The 21238-nt window shown below is 38.6% G+C and overlaps 2 protein-coding genes across 4 annotated transcripts in view; one reads left to right on the plus strand and one right to left on the minus strand.

Annotated features, from left to right (window-relative positions):
- The window catches only part of LHFPL3 (LHFPL tetraspan subfamily member 3), a 578471-nt gene that overhangs the window by 290596 nt on the left and 266637 nt on the right, over positions 1 to 21238 (minus strand). The gene's annotated exons all lie outside the window — the stretch shown is intronic.
- LOC125081253 (uncharacterized) overlaps positions 1 to 21238 on the plus strand; it is a 95797-nt gene that overhangs the window by 1008 nt on the left and 73551 nt on the right. The window lies entirely within an intron of this gene.

The following is a 21238-nucleotide window of genomic DNA, read 5'->3' on the forward strand; positions in this document are numbered from 1 at the left end:
ATTCTGCTTCCCTCACAAGCCCCAAATGTCTCCACTGGCAATGTCTGAGAGCACAATCCTGTGTCTTCCCAGTGTTGTTTCTCCCTGTTATTCCCCTCCCAATCACATGATTTAATTACTATACTTTCTAACTAAAATATTTTAAAACTAATTAGACACTGTTTTGTTTTAACTATTTTTCCAGATGTCTTTCTTGCTTACCAGCCAAATTTAGGAAGTGATGGCAAACAAGTTTGGCAGGAACTGCATGTTTAACTGTTTTATGGGCCCTGTGTAATACCAATATTGTCATTTAAAATGTACTTTACTGTTCTCCTGGGTTTTTACACTCTGCACCATTTCCATTACTGGTGATTCTATGTCTCTTCCTGCTCATTTAAGCTGGGACCTCTTATGTCCAACTTCTTAAACCAAAGAGAGTACTACTCTTGAACACTATTTACTTTGAAATTTAAAAAAATCTACTTATGTATCTCAAGACATATCTCAATTATGGAAAAAAAAAAAACAAAACACCTCTATTTCCAGGAAATGTGTGGTTGCTTACATTTGTATGATAGATGAATAAATGGAGGTATTAGAGTTTAAATCCTGATTAAGATAATAAAACATAAAACGAATTGTAGCTAACATTTACTGAGACCTTACTATGCTGCAGGCATTGTTCTAAGTGCCATATTATCTCATTTAATCCTTTTTTTAAACAAAAAAAGATTTTATGCATTTATTATTTGAGACAGAGCATGAGAGAGGGGGAGGGTCAGAGGGAGAAGCAGACTCCCTGCAGAGCAGGGAGCCTGATGTGGGACTCGATCCTGGGACTCCATGACCTGAGCCAAAGGCAGTCACTTAACCAACTGAGCCACCCAGGCACCCCTTGTTTAACCATTTTAAACAGTCCCTTTGCGTGGACATCATGGCTATCTCTATTTTACAGATGATAAGACCCAGGCACAGAAAGGTTCTGTAATTTAGTCACTGCTTAGGTGGATGGAGCAGAATTCACTTTGTAAATTCTGTACTTCACCAACTTAATCACCATATGTAGATTCAAGTGGGTTTGCTGAAAAGGTTAGATTTCTGCCACAGTTGTCCTAACTCTTCCTATGAGACCAACACAGTGTCTAAAATAGGGTATCTTTTATTCCTGCTTCTTATTCAAGAAAACATAGTATACTCCTAAATGTCAGGTGACTGTGGTCTCGTGCTTGGGTGGGACCGACTGCCCTTCTCCAACGAGCCCTGAATCTCCAGCCTTGCTGGACCTAGCCCTGGAGACGGTTTATAGAGGAGACATCACACAGGGAGTACTGCAAAGCCTTCGGCAGATGTTCAAGGCATCCTGATCTGAACATATGGCTCTGTATGTAGTTAAGGTTTCAGGATTGCTTGATGTGTCTCGGGCAGACAACTCTTCTGAGACCATCAGAACGAAACCATACATTTGCGAGGTGCTTTGTGATTTTCAAAGCTACTTACCGTAGAGCATCTCATTTGACCTTCCTCCCAATCCTTTGAGGCAGGCAGGTGCAGATTATCATTATCTCTACTTTTTACATTTTTACAGAAACCTGAGTTTTCAAAGAAGAAAAGTGATTTGCCCACTCACAAAAGATGGAGCATTTCAGACGCAGAGTCAAAGCTAATCAGTCCTGGACAACTGTCAACCTGTTCAAAACAACAAAGCTAGTTGTGCATAGACTGGGCCAAATGATAAATTCATACAGGAAAAAAAAAAAGACAAAAGCAACAATGCCTTCCAATAGCTCTTTCTGTTTCTAAATCTCACTCACTACTGCCTGGTCTAGACAGGGAAGTGACTCAATCCATAAAGGGGGATGATGAGGAGAGGGGTGTGGGGGCTATCCCAGGTTCCCAGTCCCCATCAGCTCCCAAGTTCCACCATCTAAACATGTCTTCTTGGCTTGGCTCTAACTGACACCTTTATATATAAAAATGAGAGCTTGTCAAAAATCTGTGGTAGCTTTTCCATACTTTTAAAGACATTTGTTTTTTTTTTTGTTTTTTTTTAGAAACTGTTATTTTGATTCTGGCCAGCTTCAAAAAGGACTTGAATTTTCTGTACTCTTAATATGACAGCAAGTCTGGTATTTTTTTCTGTGGTTGTATCAACTGTGGTAAACATTGCTTTATGCAACAGGGATGTTCTTGAAAGTTGCCTGTAAACTAAGTCACCAAAAGTGTGATTTGAGGCTCTTAAAGGGACGATTGCTTTTTTTTTTTTTTAAGATTTTATTTATTTACTTGACACAGAGAGAGAGTTCACAAGTAGGCAGAGAAGCAGGCAGAGAGAGAGAGAGAGAGAGAGAGAGAGAGAGGGAAGCAGGCTCCCCACTGAACAGAGAGCCTGACGCGGGGCTCGATCCCAGGACCCTGAGACCATGACCTGAGCCGAAGGCAGAGGCTTAATCCACTGAGCCACCCAGGCACCCCGGGATGATTGCTTTTATAAGAAATATCATATACTGGGGCGCCTGGGTGGCTCAGTGGGTTAAGCCGCTGCCTTCAGCTCAGGTCATGATCTCGGAGTCCTGGGATCGAGCCCCGCATTGGGCTCTCTGCTCAGCAGGGAGTCTGCTTCCTCCTCTCTCTCTGCCTGCCTCTCTGCCTGCTTGTGATCTCTCTGTCAAATAAATAGATAAAATCTTTAAAAAAAAAAAAAAGAAATATCATATACTTATGTTTGTGAGTTTACAGTTTTACAGTTGGCTTTATCAAATCAGAGTACACCTTAGAATTTGGGTATGTGTGTGAGAGAGAGCCTGTGTGTGTGCAATTTATAAATATATCCCATAAAATATTTTTTACTCATTACTCTGTAGCCAGTACTCTTTTTTAAAAATATACATATTTGTCTATTTTTAGAGAGAGAAAGAATATAAGCAGGGGGAGAGGCAGAGGGAGAAAGAGAGACATCTCAAGCAGACTCCCTGCTGAGCAGGGAGCCTGACATGGGGCTCAATCCCATGACCCTGAGATCATGACCTGAGCTGTAGCCAAGAATTAGACAGTTAATGGACTGAGCCACCCAGGTGCCCCTGTAGTCAGCATTCTGCAGTTACAAGTTCATACAACTGCAGTAGTTATATGAGTGAACGTGATTTTGAAAAACTTAACCAAAGACAGCTAGGATAGCCATTAAGAAAATTAATATACATGCCTATCACTGTCACTGGAAGTAAGAGTAATTGACCATTTTCCTTACTTGTTTTAATAGGAGAAAATGGTTCTTTTTTCACTTATTTCCACTAATAAGAAAATATTTGGAAATTCAGATTTTTATTTATTTTCCTTTTTTAAAGATTTTATTCATCTATTTGAGAGACAGTGAAAGCGAGAGAGAATACAGAGAGGGGGAAGCAGGCTTCCCACTGAGCAGAGAGCCTGATGCAGGGCTTGATTCCAGGACCCTGGGATCATGACCTGAGCCGAAGGCAGTCGCTTAACCGACTGTGCCACCCAGGTGCCCCAAGAAATTCATATGTTTTTTAAAAAATTTAATTTTAATTCTAGTGTACCTAACACACAGTGTTATATTAGTTTCACGTATCCAATGTTGTGATTCGACAATTCCAAATATTACTCAGTGCTCATCAAGGTAAGTGTACTGTTAGTCCCCTTCACATGTCTCAGCCATGCCCCCACCCACCATCCCTCTGGTAACTACCAGTGTGTTCTCTACAGTTAAGAGTCTGTTCTTTGGTTTATCTCTTTTTTCCCGCTTTGTTTTGTTTCTTAAATACCACATATGAGTGAAATCTATGGTATTTGTCTTTCTTTGGCTTTTTTTGCTTAGCATTATATTATCTAGCTCCATTCATGTAGTTGCAAATAGCAAGAATTCATTCTTTTTATAGTTAAATAATATTCCATTGTGTGTGTGTGTGTGTGTGTATGTGTGTGTGTGCGCATATACACAAACATGCATTTGATGGACACTTAGGCTGCTTCCATATCTTGGCTCTTATAAATAATGCTGTAGTAAACATAGCGGTGCATGCATCCATTTGAGTTAGTATTTTCGTATTCTTTGGGTAAATACCCAATGGCACAATGTTGGGTCGTAGGATAGTGTAGAATTTTTAAGTTCTTGGGGAAGCTCCATACTGCTTTCCCAAGTGGCTGCACCAGTTTGCTTCCCCACCAACAGTGCACAGGGGTTCTTTTGCTTCTTCTCCTTAGAAAAAACAGGGAAGTAAAAGAATTGTCTTTGTGAAACAAAGTGAAAGCCATTATTTTGACTGAGAGCTGTCAGTCAAATGTTTATGAACCTTATTTGAAGGAATTTTTCTTGCAGATTAGAAAAAATAGTTTCTGTGTTTTCACTCCCCAAGTCTAGGTTATTAGAACATTTGGTTACAGATACATTGTATAGATGGTTGAAAATAACAGAATTGTGTTTATTGAAAGACCTTGCAGAACCCTGAATGACAAAGGAAATGGCTGATAAATCCCAGGAGAAAAATAACGATTTTCCCCCAATAAAGTACATTCAATTCTCATGGTCCTTTGTGACCATTTTGAAATAATTCTCAGGCTTCCTGGAGACTGACAATCTTGATAGCTTCATCTGGCAGTGGAACAGTCTTGAAACCAGTTTGGCATGGCCCAGCAGCTTCGATGGCTGAACAATTGAGTGGAAAAATCTATTATTGGAAAAATTGGATTTTCCTGCTCTTTGCTTTCCCCAAAAGTTAAAAAAAATCATATCATAGTGACAGACACAGTTTATCCTGTTCTCTTAGAGGAGCTTATTTCAGAGTTTCTGCCAACTTAGGTGGGTTCAAATTAGATATTTAAGAACTTTCAGTCATAAAACCCTCAAAATTAAATTATCAGGACTTAATACAGTTTTCAAAAATGGTAACTGTTAAGTATGTATTTTAAAATCTGTGAGAGGTAAGATGATCAACATAGTATATGCTAAGGGATACTTAATGAGAGAATGGATAAACTGATTTATAATCCAAGTCCTACTTGAGAAGCTCATGATAGAAATTCAGAATTTTGTCTCAAGGCATCAGTGCAAAAAAATTAGGAAATGCCTAAGGGTCTGAATACAACACATTGTATTCAGCAAATCTTTGTATCTATGTATAAGACACTGTGGGGTTATAAAGGTGAAAGACTGTACTGCTCATATCGAGATGGGAAAGAGAAACACAAATTACAGGTTAGAGAACTCGATACAGAGATGCCATTACAGACACAGCAAGTATTATGCAAGGGTGGAAGTGTGTGGATTTCAACCTGGTGTCATCAGTGCAGGTGGTGCAAACCCTAATCCAGGATAGATAGGTTCTACAGGTGACACTTTACATAAAGGCTGGCTCTGTGAACGACAATTTTCCAGCAGGTTCCAACATTTTCTTTCAGCTCCAAGACAGACCAAGAAGAACAAAACTGAGTATAATGACTACTGCTAAGGGGGTCATATCTCCCGTGTATGTGACTTTTTTTTTTTTTTTTCAAGAAGAGAAAAGAATATTAATTTGAAAAATCTCCCCAGGGTCATATGCCTCCTTTACTCCCATCACTGATGTTTTAGGTTAGGGTTTAACATTTATGTTTCCCTTTTATACATAAATTTTGTTCCCATTCATTGTAAGTCCTTGCCTGATCTCTTTCAGTGGTTGCTTTGTATGAAACACTTCTACTGATATGATACTGAAAACACCATTGATTCTGTGTCCTTGAGTTTTAAATTATAGGGAACTTCACCAGCTAGCCTCCCTCTGTAATCAACACTGAATAGAAAACTAGTTGCTAGTCACCTTCTATGTAGAAGTTACAGGACATGGGATATAGACATATCACACAATGATTCATGAGACAGGCTGTTTTCCAGAATCTAGTTCCTACCAGCTCCACAAGTTGCCTTGTCTCCCGCATGTCTGTTAAGTGCCATTCAGATGACAGGAAAAGAGAAGAATCTGAATGCTTCACACAGACATCTTGCTTATAGGAAAATAAACTGTTAATGTGAGTCATGTGAGTGGAGGGCTTTCTCTGTGTAGGTCCCTACCCTTGCTGAAAATGGAACAGGCACTCCTGCGGATGTGGGGAGCTGTGGGACAAAGGGCCGGGCACTCTATGATTACAGGTCATGGGACCCAGAGCCAGCGCCAGGCTCCCTCGAGAGAAGGGCCTGGCTGGTGCTTTCCTTGGTCTGGCCGGAGCTAGGAGTCAAGCTGAGTTTGCACTTGATGCGTTTGTGAAATGAGGGAGAGTGGTGCCAGTGGCAGCCATGGACAAGAAAATATCCAAGATCTGACTCCAGAACTTTGAAAGACTGACTGCTTTTTACATTTCAGTCTTGGCCTGAATGTCACTCCTCAGAGAGGACATCCCTGACCATCTAATTCAGCAGCCACTCTCCCCTCTGTCTACTTCAGCATTCTGCTCCATTTCATTCCAAGAACTTGTCACCATCTGGAATAGAGCTTCCTGAGTGTAAGGGACCCACAGATTTTGTTCCTTGCTGTGTCTTCAGCACCTAAACACACTTGGCTCATGTAAGCACTCAATAGATTTTTGTTAAAAGGACAAAACAGATATAAAGTTGGATCATTTAAAAAAGACTATTTTTAGAGTGAAGAGATATAGTTTAGTCATTAACTGGGGAGAGGAAGAGTGCCGATATAAACTGCCCTCTCTCCGGAATGCCCCTCTCCACACTCCCTTCCTGTCCCAGCAGATTCTGATAGACCTCCCAGGGGATCAGACCCTTCATGAGAAATCTCTGTGGTGCAAGAAGAGGTATTATCAATGAACATGTGCTCTGCTTCTGAATGGACTGGAGATGAGATAAAGGCTAAGAACCTTTAGCTTAATGAACATTAGAAATGAGTTTAAGATTGACTCTACTGCTGATGAATGGAGTTGTGTGTAATTAATTGGCTTACTCTTCCGTCAGATGTGGATGAATTGACCTAACAGATGGCTTTGAGATTAGAAAACACGCTCTGTGTAATGTCCTCAGCACAGTGCCTGGTCCAAAGAAGCCACTTAATACCTCTTAGTGGGAGGTGAATCTGCATGACCTTGGGTAGCTACATGGCCTCTACGCGCACCTCAGTTTCCTTATCTGTAAAAGGGTGGTAATTCGAACTTGCAGGACACAGTGAAGAATGAATGAGGTGACACAATACGGCCGCTCAGGAACTACAGAGAGCTCTTCAAGCATGAGACTCTATTCCTGGCTTCATCATGAGCTCAGTGACTAAATCAGTCTTTGGTGCCTCAAAATCTTTATCAGGAAAAAGAGTATTTTATCTCATTATCTACTTTTTCGCTTTGAGGATAAAATGAGATAACAGTTTGGAAACTGTTTTGTAAAAGTGAAAAGCATTATGAAACATGAGCTTTTTGTCATTACTGTCATCAACATCAAAATGACAGCTTCAATGGCTCTGGTGACAGCTCAATGGAAGATTAAGTGTCCTATTAGAACGTGCACGACAATAACTTCAGTCATAGATCAGCTTGGTGACTGGAAAGTGTAGAGAGTTAATGGTAGTTCCTTACGCTCCTGAGGCTTTCTATTCTCCACAGAACAGAGCTCAGTATCTCAAAAAATGTTGAATGGAAAGAATGAAGGATTAATTCTCAAAAATAGCCACCCCAGGAAGTATTCGATAGTGAAACAATGTTATGATGAGAAAATCTATTTAACAATTCTCTTATGTGAGTTCAGATACCTTCCCTGTCCCTCACTCCCCAGCATTTCAGGTGAGTCAGTGAGCCAGGAGTGCTCCCAGGTTACAATTCCAAGCTTTGAACACTAAGGAAAGGGAGGAAGGCTGGTACATTACTATACATGACATCAGCCCTGGAATAAAGGGGCGTAAGTCCTTATCTGAGGCTTCTGGCTAGGATGGGAAGTGTACAAGTCCAGTTAGGACTGAAGCCTAAGGCCCAAGGAGGCTATGAGTGGTGTCTGGGTTTAAGAGATCTAGGGCTTTTATGAAGCTTTAAGGTAGTGCAACTCAGGACTGCCTATCTAGCCAGACCTTGATTGTTCAATGGTCTCACACTAGCCATTGCTGATGTTTGGCTGATAGAGGTACTTGGCTGATTGGATGGGAAAATAAGAGAGCCCTTCCTCACTACTACTGCTGTGAACAAAAACCTGGTTTAGGTCTCTCTTTACATCCCTCTGTGATGTTTCCCTAACGCCTATTACATATCTATATCACAGACCTTCCTCATAAGTAAGAGTTAAATTTTTGATGTTTTCCGCATTAGACAATGATAAGGACTTGGTTCATCTTCATATCCCCAGTGCTGTACCCAGTCCCCCGCAGAGAACAGGTGCTGGGCTGGTTGAATGAATGAGGAAGGGGATGGATAAAATGCATGGTGATGGATTCTTTTGTTGCTTTAAAAGCCTAATGCTGCTCTACCTGAGAGGCCAGAGGATAAGCTGACAAATCAGAGATATTCTAACATCATTACTCTGTCCTCTGTCTTCAGTACACCAGTGCAAGAACCTCAAATATGCTTACGAGAACAATTTATTTCCAAAATGGAACTTAAAAGCCAAATTTAATTCCAATGAAAATGAAAAGAAAATAAACGTAAAACACTCCTGTGATAGAGACTATTAATGGTGATAGCAGTTATTTTACGTGTATGGGTTTAAAAATTACACAAAGTTAGAAATCTTCAGGAATAACTCTCATTTACCAGATCACTAATTCTCCACTTGTGATCATTCAGATAGAAGTCAGAGTAAAGTTTTCTATTATAGGTAAAAAAAAAAAAAAAAATGTGGACATGGATGGGAGAATATTTTCCTATTTAAGAATTTTTTTTAGTTTAAATAAATTGTTTAAAAATTTGAAAAAGCACAGAGCGCAGTGTCTAATCCAAAAGAGAGAGAAAGAAAGCAAGAAAACAAAGCAAAGCATTCATATCCTGAAGAAGCATTCATATACAGGCAAAATGGGCAATCACAATGCTAGGAGAAGCCAGTATTGTCAATATACAAGGCAATTTTATATATTGATTAAAAGAGGATAATTATAGTCAGAATTTTGGCAAAGATAATTCTAGGTCCTTAAAAATATAGTTTATTTCAGACTTTAATTACTGAAGATTATTTTTCCTCTGAATTAATGCAAGTAACCACATTTTTAAAAAAACACACATATCCCAATAGAGACAAGCTCTACTTGCCTATGTTTGTACCAGGGTAAAGTAGACTAGAACAATCGAAAGAGAATAGTAAGCATTTAATTCCTCCTGGTATGACTGTATTATCAGAAGGCTGCAAACGGGCTTTAATCAAGGGGGATCAATTTAAAGGTGCATCTGCAAGTCTTAACTAAAGTGCTTAATGATTCAGTTGCATGGAAGCTTGAAATGTAAAGCGTGGGTACGGAACCTTTATTTTGTAGTTAACTCTAAAGGAAACTCTAATGAAGATTCACAAAAAGGACTGAAATGAATGAAGTAGGATTCAAAAGACAAGAAGAATGAACAGCCGACCCCAAAGAACTTTCAGTGGAGAGAAATGCCTTAATGTGCTGTATACACAAATTAATAAAAGGATGTTCCTCCCATTAGGCAAATTATTATTGTGACATCTTACACATCCATTTATCATGCTACAGCTATGTGACTTAGAAACAGATACAGCGTGAATTTAGCCGGTGGGCAGATGATTACAGCTGTTTCAGTGGGAAAGAACAGAAGAGATAGTGTCTGTGAGCTCCTGTAGTTCAACAAACATTTATTCGGCACTCAGACATGGGTCAGACGCTGGGACTGCTGCTGGGGATAAAATGGATGAACAAGGCAGGATCACTAATTCCCTCAATGAGCTCAATGTCATTTTCTGGGGGATGGACAAGTAAAAGGATAAAGAATTAAAGCTCATTAGATGCTCTAATAAAGAGTGCAACGGCCTAACCACACATCTTCAATTAATTTTTAAAGTTACTATACCATCTGTTGTTGAGTGCTTTCTATAAAAATGCAGTGGGTTGGGACACCTAGGTGGCTCAGTCAGTTAAGCATTTGCCTATGGCTCAGGTCACGATCCTGGGGTCCTGGGATTGAGCCCTGTATCAGGCTCCCTGCTCAGTGGAGAGTCTGCCTCTCCCTCTCCCTTTGACCCTCCCCCCTGCTCATGTTCTCATGCTCTCTCTCAAATGAATAAATAAAAAAATCTTTTAAAAAATACAGTGGGTAGACAACATAATTCTAAAATATGTAAAATGTTTTACTCATTGGAAATCTTTTTTTTTTTTTTAAAGATTTTATTTATTTATTTGACAGAGAGAGATCACAAGTAGATGGAGAGGCAGGCAGAGAGAGAGAGAGAGGGAAGCAGGCTCCCTGCCGAGCAGAGAGCCCGACGCGGGCCTCGATCCCAGGACCCTGAGATCATGACCTGAGCCGAAGGCAGCGGCCTAACCCACTGAGCCACCCAGGCGCCCTACTCATTGGAAATCTTAAAAAAGTATTTAAATTCTTTAAAAAAACACACACTTTCAACTTCTGAAAAGGGAAGTCTGGATACAGGAAGATAAATGAAGTAAAATGTATTTTACTTTTAGTCATCTCAACTTTTTACTTCAGAATGCTTTGTACATTTTTTTTTTTGAACAGGAAGGATAAGTTACATACCATATTATATCTTCATTTTAAAAATACAGGAGATGGGGTGCCTGGGTGGCTCAGTGGGTTGGGCCGCTGCCTTCGGCTCGGGTCATGATCTCAGGGTCCTGGAATCGAGCCCCGCATCGGGCTCTCTGCTCGGCGGGGAGCCTGCTTCCCTCTCTCTCTCTCTCTCTCTCTCTCTCTCTGCCTGCCTCTCTGTCTACCTGTGATCTCTCTCTGTCAAATAAATAAATAAAATCTTAAAAAAAAAATACAGGAGAGAAATAATCACTATATTGTACACCTGAAACTAATATAACATTGTATGTTATTTTATGCTAGAATTAAAATAAAAAAACTTTAAAAAATACAGAGAAAAAAATAAAAGGTGTATGTACAGGTGACATCAAGGAGAAGAATGTGTTGGTAGAAGCAGTGGATGAATTATAATAGCTGTTTTCAGCACCCTAAAAAATGGAAGAAGGGGTACCGGGTAGCTCAGTTTCTTAAGTATCCAATTCTTGATTTTAGCTCAGGTCCTAAGCTCAGAGCTGTGGGATGGAGCCCTATGTTGGGCACTGCGCTGGGCATGGAGCCTACTTCAGATTCTCTCTTTCCCTCTCCTCTGCCCCTCTCCCTAACTCTAACCAAAAAAAAAAAAAAAAAAAAGGAAGAAATAGTATAAAATGAAATAACGTGACTTTCAGAGATATTGTAGATTTGGCTCCAGAGTACCAAAATAAAGTGAATATTGCAATTAAAAAAAAAAAAAAAAAGAATGTGGCTTAACCAACCATCCTTAACTCCTCTTTCTTTTTCCCCATTAGAACTGCAATCCTTAAAATTTCTCCAGGTTCAAATTCCAACACACCTTCATTCACTTCCTCCTTTAGAATGAACATAAATGAATTTTATTTTCATGGTTCACCTTCCCCACAATTTATGCATGTTCTGATATCCTAATTCAGATTTTCATTCTATTCACTTTTCACATTAATTCTCAACTGACTGACCCTCTTCATCTGTAATTATTACCATGAAGGTTCTGAATATCATTAAACTCTTTTCACCGACTGCATTAACTTTAAGGTAATTTGATTAATTTGGCAAGTCACCAGTAGATGCAGATTTAACACCTCACAGAATTTGTGCATTATCACTATTTTGCAGCAAGTAGATCTAAAAGATAAATAAAATCCTTGGAGACCAGATAAAAACAAGGCTGCTTGTTTCCCTGTGAGATTTTAAGTAATTTTGTTAAGCTTTCAAAAGTGTGTTCCAAATTGTTTCCCCCAGAATTACAAACAGAGCATTCCTCTGCATTCCCCTGCAGTCTTGGTTTAATAACTTTTCATTTCTGTGGAGCATGTGTATTTCCAGGGCTCAGCCAAAGGTTCTTCACTTGGGAAAACACAATGACTTAGAGGCAGCAAAAGTTATCAACTGATAAATTGTAGAACAATGTAGGCTGCCAAAACCTTCAAGGTGGAAAGACTTCTGCTCTCTTCAACATTCGTCAGGGACAAAGCTCTGTGTGTGCGTGCGTGTGTGTGTGTTTCCCCAGTTCCTTACTTCACTTCCACCCCTTGCTGTATCGTATTCAAACAAAGTGACTGTTATTAAAATGTTGCGAGGGTTGATGGGGAATGCTGAAGAGCCTATTACAGATCTGACAAAAGTAATAGTTGTTCATGGTAAATGTCACCATCTTCCTTTGCATGGACAAAGAGTTGGTTACAAGGTTTTCTTGGGTTAGAATCCTTTTAGACACATGCGTCCCCTCAGGCAAATAGTCTTAGGCATCCCCCACACATAATAATCCCCATAGGAGTTACCAGGTGCCACAAGAAGCTGTGACAGGCCCATGGCACAGAAGACAGGGCAGATGGTGAAGTGAGGACAGGGTGCATACTAGACCAGAGTGTTGGGAACAGGGAGAAGGAGAGAGGATGAGAAAGAGAAAAAAGCACCAATCATGGCAGAGCTGTGAGGCTCAGGTGACAATGAAGGACTGCAGTGTGACAGAATGGCTGTCCTTCATGTACATGCATGAGGCTTTGTTGTAAACATAAAACATGAGGACATAAGACCAGAAATACACAAAAAGTCCTACTGATGCCAGCTATATTGGTAAGTCTAACCAATACTTACTGGATTTAGGTTAGTTGAGTTCACTGAAATGCTGTGCTGACTTGTATTTATTCTGTGGATCACTAAGACCAGTGAGGTGTTTTTTTGTTTGTTTGTTTGTTTGTTTTTAAAGATTTTATTTATTTAATTGACAGAGATCACAAGTAGGCAAAGAGGCAGGCAGAGAGAGAGGAGGGGAAGCAGGCTCCCTGCTGAGCAGAGAGCCTGATGTGGGGCTCGATGTGGGGCTCGATCCCAGGACTCTGGGATCATGACCCGAGCCGAAGGCAGAGGCTTTAACCCACTGAGCCACCCAGGTGCCCCCAGTGAGGTGTTTTTTGTTTTCTCTGAAAGACTACTATCTAGTGAGTCTTTCTTAATTTGATGGTTCCTGGGTTTTACTATTTCAAGTGGTAATGTGAGCATATTTCCTTAAGGAAATGCATTCTTCCTAAATTATCAGGATTTACTAAGGACTCAGACTTTATTACCTTGGTTAATCTTCTCACTTGATATATAACAACTGACTCTATTACTGGATAATGGGTAACAGTTCGTTTACATTTAGATGATATTTTAGTTAATTGCTAGGGAACAGAATTAAATTATGTCAAACTATTAATAAAGATGAAGTAAAAGACCTTAATTTTCTACTTAGCTGTTTGACTAAAGGGGGGATGATGGATGTTTGCAATGTTTTGGTTTGGGCAAGCCTATTTTGGCAGAACTTTAACATCTCATCAATACAGAAACTCTCTGAAATGGCTCCAGAAGTGTTAGACCAGCTACTCAATGATTTTAAATATTTTATTTTGTTTTATTAAAAAATAATATAAATCCAAAAATCCCTGGCAAAATAACCAATCAGTATAATTCATTATATTAACAGATTAGAAAAGAAATACACAATAACCTCAATAGATACAGAAAAAGACATTTGACAAAATTCAATATTCACAATAAATCCTAGTAAATAGGAATAGAAGGGAACTTCCTCAGTCCAGTAAAGAGTATCCATGAAATATCTACAGCATCATTTCCAATTGTAAAATGTTGAATATTTTCCCTTTTGATCAGGGAAAAAAAAAAAAAGGAAGTTCATTCTTACCACTTATATTTAATAGTGCTCTGGAGATCTTAGTGCAATAAGGCAAAAAAATATATATATAAAAGGTTTATAGATTGAAAAGAAAGGGAAAAAACTTCTATTTAAAAATGGCATAATTATTTAAGTACAAAATATTTAAAAATTTTAAAAAAATTATTAGAGTTAATAATTAGAATGTAGTAAGTTGGCAGAATATAAGGTCAGTATTCAAAAATCAGTTACATTCTATGTATTAGCAATGAAAGATGAAATTAAATAACATTTCCATTAATAATAATGTCAAAAACACAAAATAAATTTTAAAAAGGGATTTCAAACAAGAAATAAATTTTTAAAAGTTGTATAAACCTCTCTACTGAAAGCTATAACATACTGCTGAGAGAAATTAAAGAAGACTAATAGAAAGCTGTGCCATGTGCTTGGATTGGAAGACTCAGTATCACTATCAATTTTCTTGAAACTGGTCATAGCTTCAATGAATTCTGATAATAATCCCATCAAGCTTTCTATAAAAATTTAAAATTTTATATGGAAATGAAAAATATCTAGAACATCCAAAACAACTGAAAAATCTTTAAAACTTTAAAACTTACTATCAATCTACATTAATCAAGATAGTGTGGTAGTGGCATAAGAACAGAAATCTAGATCAGTGGAACAGAATAGAGAGCTCAGATACAGACCCACACTTACAAAGATCCAGATCTTCTTCAACTTAGGATAGGCTTCTGTACTGATAAACCCATCATAAACTGAAAATATTATAAATCAAAAATGTACTGAATACACTAAGCCTACTGAACATCATAATGTGCTAGAACATGTATTAGCCTACAGTTGGGAAAATCATCTTCTAAGACAAAGTCCATTTTATTATAAAGTACTGACTATCTCATGGATAGTTGTAAGATAGATACTGTACTGAAAATGAAAAACAGAATGATTATATGGGTACAGAATGATTAGAGTGTATCGGTTGTTTACCTTCATGATTGAATGGCTGACTGGGAACTGTGTGGCTCACTACCTCACCAAGTACCGTGGGAGAGTACTGGGAACCACACATCACTAAGCTAGGGGAAAAAAATCAAAATTCAAAATTTGAAGTGTGATTTTTAACTGAACATCTATTGCTTTCATGTGGTCATAAAGTAAAAAAAATTTTAAGCTGAACCATTAAAACTCAGGGACTGTGTTTGTTTTTGGATAGGTGTGTCAAGATAATTAAATGATTAAAGGGAGTCTTTTTAGCAAATGGTGCTGGAACAACTGAATATCTATATGGAAAAAGTGAACTTCACACACAAAAATTAATTTGAGATGGACATAGACCCAAACTTACAAGCCTTCCAGAAGGAAACAGAATATCTCCATAAACTGAGGGTAGGCAAGGTTTCTTAGACAGGACTCAGCAAATATGCACAAAATTTTAAAAATGATAAATGAGTCTTCATTGAGATTAAAAACTTCTGGTCATCAAAAGACACTGTTTAGAAAATGAAGACACCAGCCACACAATGGGAGAAAATATTTATAAATCATATAACTGAAAGAACTTATATCCAGAACATAAAAGAAATCTGCTACTGAATAATAAATGGCATACAAATCAATAAAAATAGACAAAATATCTGAACAACCACTTCACAGAAGAAGAGATCTGAGTGGCCATCAAGCCCATGAGAAACTACTCAACATCACCAGTCTTTGGGGATTTGCAAAATAAACCACAGTAAAATAACACTACACATCCATTAGAATGGCTAAACCTAAGAAGACTGACAACATCAAATGTTGGTGAGGATGTGGAGCAATGGGAGCTCTCGTACTTTGCTGATGTAAATATGTAACAGTGTGAACACTTTGGAAAATGTTCTGGCAGTTTCTTTTAAAACTAAACATATGCCTGTGACCCAGAAATTTCATTCTTAGCTTCCCACCCAAGTGTAATGAAACATATCCTCAAAAAGACTTATACAAGAGGGATCATAGCAGCTTTATTCATAATGTTCATTAATTGAAAATAACCTAAATGTCCATCAGCATGAGAGTGGATAAACAAAATGGGTACACTAGTATACTGGAATACCACTCAATGATAAGAAGAACTAGGATACATACAACAACAATAAAGGATCTCAAAAACACATTGAGTAAAAGAAACCTTTCATAACAGGTCATTCAATTTATATGAAATTTTAGAACAGGGAAAACTAATCTTTGGTGGAATAAACCAGAAGAGTGGTTGCCTTTGAGGGTAGGAGTGGGGTTGACTGGGAAGAATGGGAATGAACTTTCTGGGGTGATGGGAATGTCCTAGATTTTTATAAGTTTTTGAGTTATTGGGGTGCATGTGTTTGCCAAAATTCACTGAATGGTATGCTTAAGTACCTCTGTACACTTGTACACTTTATGCTATAATGAAATACTGAACTCTACTTAACAATACTAAAGTACTTAGTGTCATACTAAAGTACTTAGTGTCATGCTAAAGTACTTAGGTGTCAAGGTTATGTGTGCCTGCCACTCACTTTGATATATATAAAAAGTAAGACAGATTAATGGAATGATGGATGAAAAGATATATGATAAAGCACAAACTTGTTAGTTCTAGAATCTAGGTGGCAGGTAGATAGGTGATCACTGCATATAACTTTCAAGTTTTCCTAAGGAAAAGGAAAAAATAACGTAGGCTGCAACTGTCATCTGTGACACACTGTACTCCTGGGCCTTCATAAATAGTAACCAATAATCTGCATATATCAGCTTTTTAGAGGGAAACTGACTGGTCAACTGAAAGAAGTTTAAGTGTAAACACATCCTCAGAACTTATTCTGACTAAAGATGAGTGAGTGTTTTAATTTCTATACATCTCCTGAGGGTCTTTGCAAGTACATTGCTAGGTATCTCACCTTTTTAACTAGGATTGAACATTGAAAGGTGTTATATTTATAGCACCAAATCTACTATCAATAGTTAGCAAGTTAAGTAAATACCTCATTACAAAAAACTGAGTTTTGAGTTATAAATCTTGCAGTCAGCTAGTAAAGAAACTTAGCTTTCAACCCCCAAGAGCTACAACATGCAAGCTCTAGCTCTAGCTTAGCCACATAATGACCTCTAGGAGGGGGGAACTCTGTCTTATCTCGTTACTGTGTCCCCTAGTGCTAACATACTTCTTTATACATGGTAGATGATCAGTATTTATTTAATATATAGTATGCATTTAATATAATAAACACTTATTATAATAAGTGGCAGGGTAATTTTATGGGTTGAGGTCAGTTTTTTCACTAAATGTGTAATACAATTTGTGTAGTTTGCTCTAAACAGAGGAAGTTAGATATCTATAAAATACAAAGTAAGTGGTCAATACTAATGACAATAACAATGGTTAATGTTGGGGTGCCTGGGTGGCTCAGTGGGTTAAGCCTCTGCCTTCCGCTCGGGTCATGATCTCAGAGTCCTGGGATCGAGCCCCGCATCGGGCTCTCTGCTCAGCAGGGAGCCTGCTTCCTCCTCTCTCTCTGTCTGCTTCTCTGCCTGCTTGTGATCTCTCTGTCAAATAAATAAACAAAATCTTAAAAAAAAAACAAAACAAACAAAGAAAAAAAAAACAATGGTTAATGTTGGCTCAGTGGCTGATTTATCTGGACCTTTAGAAAAATGGGGAAGACATGAGCATAAGCTAAGATCAGGCAATGTAGTTGGCCCAGTAGACCTCTTTAATGCTTCCAAAAATCCATTATTAAAATCCTCAAAAACTTAGTCAAATAATGAGGACCCACAAGAAAAGTGGTCAGCAAGACACTAAAATCAAATTAGGAGACTTCAAAAGAATTCTACTTTAGAGGCAGCTGGGTGGCTCAGTTTATTAAGTGTCAAACTCTTGATTTCATCTCAAGTCTTAATCTCAGGGTTGTGAGATCAAACCACATATCAGGCTCCATGCTGTGTGTAGAGCCTGCTTCAGATTTTCTCTTTCTTCCTCTGCCTCCTCTCTCTCTTCTTCTTTTAAAGAAAGAAAGTATTCTAATTTAAGCTCAGGTGTAACCAAGAATGGTTTACAACTGGCTACTTTTATTTGTGTCTCAGTTGACATTGACTTTATCTGCTAATCGGTCCATCCACCAATTCTAACTCTATTCAGGACTGCACCTAAAAGTAGAGTGAGAAAGATAAGGAAGGGATAGAGTGGTTTCCACTGGTGGGTGGGCATTGTCAAATGGCATCCAACATGCTCTAGGGCAGGGCAGAGGTGGGCAGGCCCGAAGAACATATGCTAAGGACTGGGCAGGAGAAACACTGAAGCAAGGTTAGTAGTGCAAAATTGGAGTTTATAATGTGATATGACTTGACTTGATATAATATGATACAATATTAAACATTTTAAGGCTCTGACATATTTTCAGATATTCTATTTGATCCCCAGAACATTATTGATTGGCTGCTTTAAGGCCTAGAACTCACAAGTGAAGGCAGGGGGTGCCCCTGGCTAGAGAAGGGGAATGCAGATGTATCAGCTGAAGGCAATATCTATCTATCATGAAAGGGAATCCAGTGTTCAAATGTCTGATGACACAGGTTAATCACAGGCAGCTCCATGGAGCCTTCTTGGCAGGGGAGCTCAGTATGATCTACCCAAATCTGGAGGAAACTGAGAAAATCTTATAAAACTGTAAATCTTAGGGGTGTCTGGGTGGCTCAGTTGGTTAAGTGACTGCCTTCAGCTCAGGTCATGATCCTGGAGTCACAGGATTGAGTCCCGCATCGGGCTCCCTGCTCAGTGGGGAATCTGCTTCTCCCTCTGACCCTCTCCCCTCTCATGCTCCCGTGCGCTCTCACTCTCTCTCCCAAATATAAAAATAAAATCTTTAAAAAAAACAAAAAAACCCCAAAAAACTGCAAATCTTAAAACACAAGTCACAATGACTTTTTCTGTAACCTCTTTCTTAGAGAAGTGGGCTATAACTTTTTCCTGACACATGGAATACAAAAAACCAATATTCAGTGACTTAGAAAAATGCCTTAAATAATTGTCTTCTACTGTATATCTTTATCTGAGGTACCATTCTCCCCTATATTCTATATAGGTTTCCCCTGACACCAGAAAGTAGAGTATTCCTACAAAAACATCTGTAAGCTGAAATGGTATAAATCAAAGAAGCAATTACCATTAATTTATATGGAAAATATTTTGAGTATTTTTAGACCTCAAAGATGACCTTTCTTGGGCTCTTTTGATACCTAAGGACACATCTTGTTAATGGATACATAAAATAAATAGAGATAGAACACAGACGCTGCTCACAGGCACAACTCAAAGGTATGGCAGCTTGATGCTAAGATGTTAAGTGTAGTTCCCCAGAAGGAGCCTGATGGAGCCACTCTCACCACTCAGGGTGCCTGCAGTCTTCACAAAACCTTATTGTAAAACAAACACTGATCTTTACTTTTCAGCTTTTTCTCCTAAAAGAAAAAGTCAAATTTCTTTCACTGAATGAAAACAGGTACTCATGTAGTTTTTTTGCAAACTTTCAAAAAACAGGGGATATCTGCAAATGCGTCAATAAAAAATGATTAACTGACAGAGTTTCCTTCCAGATTTTTTTTGGGGGGCAGGGGTTCTTCCATTAAAAAAACAGACTCAAATATATTTTTCTCACTTCCTCATGGTTGAGGGAGAAAAAAGAATCTATATTATATGGCATGCTTTAATCATTTATTAAAGATGTCAGAACGCATTAGGAGACTTGGGGCAGAATGGGCACAGCAATGGTGTTCTAGAAAATACAAGGTGATAATGAGAGCGACCACTCACAGGAACCACAGCAAAATGTGCCTCACGTTATGGAGAATAAAACCCATCTCCTGCTTAGCTGTTCCCCTTTATAGAAGGCACATCTTATAAAACCAGAAAACTTCTTGCAAACCAAATATCAGAGGGACACAAAGGAAACGACATGCAGGTTTAAATAAAAATTCATTTTGGGGAAGGCTGGGTGGCTCAGTCAGTTAAACATCTATCTTTGGCTGGGTTATGATCTCAGAGTCCTGGAATTGAGCCCCATGTTGGGCTCCATGCTCAGTAGGGAATCTGCTTCTCCCTCTCCCTCTGATCCAGCCTCAGCTTGTGGTCTCTCTCTGAAATAAATGAATAAATCTTTTTTCAAAAATTCCAATTGTTTTAAGGGTACCTGGGTAGCTCAGTCAGTTAAATGTCTGTCTTTGGCTCAGGTCATGGCCCGGGGTTCTAGGACGGAGCCCCTGACATCGGGCTCTCTGCTCAGCAGGGAGCCTCCTTCTCTCTCTCTCTCTGCCTGTCATTCTGTCTACTTGAGCTCTCTCTCTCTCTGTCAAGTAAGTAAAAATCTTAAAAAAAAAAAAACAAAACCAAACTGCTTTCGAGAGAGAGTCCAAGATGGCAGAAGAGTAGGAGACCTTAGTTTCATCTGGTTCCAGGAAATCAGCTAGATAGCTATCAAACTATTTTGAACGCTAGCAAACTCAACTGGAAAACTAAGAAGAGAATAGCTGCAACTCTACAAAGAGAAAAGCAATCACTTTCTGCAAGAATGATGAGACAGAAAAACTCACCTCAAAAAAGAGAGCAATAGGCAGTATGGACTACCAGGGATCTAATCAGTATAAGTAAGGTATTGGAACTGGAGTTCAGAATAATGATTACAAAGATACTAGCTAGGCTTGAAAAAAGCATAGAAGACACTAGAGAATCCCTTTCTGGAGAAGTGAAAGAACTAAAATCAAATCAAGTTGAAATAAAAAAGGCTATCAATGAGATGTAATAAATAACAGAGGCTCTAACTGCTAGGATAAATGAGGCAGAAGAGTGATATGTAATTAGTGATATTATATGAATTACTTATTATATATTATATGAATTAGTGGTCTATAAGACAACATAGTGGAGAATAAAGAAGCTGAGAAAAAGAGAGATAAACAGCTACTGGATCACAAGGGGAGAACTTGAAAGATAAGTGATACCATAAAGAAAAAACAATATTAGAATAATTGAGATCCCAGAAGAAGAGGAGAGAAAGAGGCAGAGCAAGTTATATGGAAGCAAGTTATGTCTCCCCTCTCATGCTCCCCTAATCTGGGGCAGGAAAGAGGCATTCAAGACCAGCAGGCATAGATAAACCCCTCAAAATCAATCAAAAGTGGTTAACATCCTAACATGTAATAGTGAAACCTGCAAATCTCAGGGATAAAGAGAAAATCCTGAAAGCAGCTTGTTCAAGTGGTCTGTAACCTACAGGGGTAGAAACATTAGATTGGCAGCAGACCTATCCACAGAGACCTGGCAGGCCAGAAAGAGCTGGCATAAAATATACAGGGTGCTAAATGAGA

This window comes from Lutra lutra, chromosome 11, assembly GCF_902655055.1.
Source record: "Lutra lutra chromosome 11, mLutLut1.2, whole genome shotgun sequence".
NCBI classification, from domain to species: Eukaryota; Metazoa; Chordata; class Mammalia; order Carnivora; family Mustelidae; genus Lutra; species Lutra lutra.